Here is a 2,322-nt window from a genome sequence, read left to right on the forward strand (position 1 = left end):
ACGGGACTTTAACACCCCACTTTCATCAATGGACAGATCATCCAAATGAAAATAAATAAAGAAAACAAGCCTTAAATGACACATTAAACAAGATGGACTTAATTGATATTTATAGGACATTTCATCCAAAAACAACAGAATACACTTTCTTCTCCAGTGCTCATGGAATATTCTCCAGGATAGATCATATCCTATGTCACAAATCAAGCCTTGGTAAATTTAAGAAAATTGAAATCGTATCCAGAATATTTTCTGACCACAACGCTATGAGACTAGATATCAATTACAGGAAAAAAATCTGTAAAAAAAAAAAAACACATGGTGGCTAAACAATACACTACTGAATAATCAATACATCACTGAAGAAATAAAACAGGAAATCAAAATATACCTAGAAACAAATGAAAATGAAAACAAGACAACCCAAAACCTATGGGATGCAGCAAAAGCAGTTCTAAGAGGGAAGTTTATAGCAATACAATCCTACCTTAAGAAAGAAGAAACATCTCAAATAAACAACCTAACCTTACTCCTAAAGCAATTAGAGAAAGAAGAACAAAAAAACCCCAAAGTTAGCAGAAGGAAAGAAATCATAAAGATCAGATCAGAAATAAATGAAAAAGAAATGAAGGAAACAACAGCAAAGATCAATAAAACTAAAAGCTGGTCCTTTGAGAAGATAAACAAAATTGATAAACCATTAATCAGACTCATCAAGAAAAAAAGGGAGAAGACTCAAATCAATAGAATTAGAAATGAAAAAGGAGAAGTAACAACTGACACTGCAGAAATACAAAGGCTCATGAGAGATTACTACAAGCAACTATGTGCCAATAAAATGGACAACCTGGAAGAAATGGACAAATTCTTAGAAAAGCACAGCCTTCTGAGACGGAACTAGGAAGAAATAGAAAATATAAAGAGACCAATCACAAGCACTGAAATTGAGACTGTGACTAAAAATCTGCCAACAAACAAAAGCCCAGGACCAGATGGCTTCACAGGCGAATTCTATCAAACATTTACAGAAGAGCTAACACCTATCTTTCTCAAACTCTTCTAAAGTATAGCAGAGGGAGTAATATTCCCACACTCCCAAACTCATTCTACCATCACCCTGATACCAAAACCAGACAAAGATATCACAAAGAAAGAAAACTACAGGCCAATATCACTGATGAACATAGATGCAAAAATCCTCAACAAAATACGAGCAAACAGAATCAAACAGCACAATAAAAGGATCATACACCATGACCAAGTGGGGTTTATCCCAGGAATGCAAGGATTCTTTGATATATGCAAATCGATCAATGTGATACACCATATTACAAATTGAAGGATAAAAACCATATGATCATCTCAATAGATGCAGAAAAAGCTTTCAACAAAATTCAACACCGATTTATGATAAAAACCCTCAAGAAAGTAGGCATAGAGGGAACTTACCTCAACATAATAAAGGCCATATATGACAAACCCACAGCCAACATCATTCTCAATGGTGAATAACTGAAAGCATTTCCACTAAGATCAGGAACAAGACAAGGTAGCCCACTCTCACCACTATTATTCAGTATAGTTTTGGAAGTTTTAGCCACAGCAATCAGAGAAGGAAAAGAAATAAAAGGAATCCAAATTGGAAAAGAACAATTAAAGCTGTCACTGTGTGCAGATGGCATGATATTACATAGAGAGAATCCTAAAGACGCTACCAGAAAACTACTAGAGCTAATCAACGAATTCGGTAAAGTAGCAGGATACAAAATTAATGCACAGAAATCTCTTGCATTCCTATACACTAATGATGAAAAATCTGAAAGAGAAATTAAGGAAACACTCCCATTTACCATTGCAACAAAAAGAATAAAACACCTAGGAATAAACCTACCTAAGGAGACAAAAGCCCTGTATGCAGAAAACTATAAGACACTGATGAAAGAAATTAAAGATGACTAGAAGAATCAACATTGTCAAAATGTCTATACTACCCAAAGCAATCTACAGATTCAATGCAATCCCTATCAAACTACCACTGGCATTTTTCACAGAACTAGAACAAAAAATTTCACAATTTGTATGGAAACACAAAAGACCCCAAATAGCCAAAGCCATCTTGAGAAAGAAAACCAGAGCTGGAGGAGTCAGGCTCCTGGACTTCAGACTATACTACAAAGCTACGTTAATCAAGACAGTATGGTACTGGCACACAAACAGAAATATAGATCAATGGAACAGGATAGAAGGCCCAGAGATAAATCCGTGCACATATGGTCACCTTGTCTTTCATAAAGGAGGCAAGAATATACAATGGAGGAAAGA

The sequence above is a fragment of the Orcinus orca genome, chromosome 13 (genome assembly GCF_937001465.1).
Source record: "Orcinus orca chromosome 13, mOrcOrc1.1, whole genome shotgun sequence".
Lineage (NCBI taxonomy): Eukaryota > Metazoa > Chordata > Mammalia > Artiodactyla > Delphinidae > Orcinus > Orcinus orca.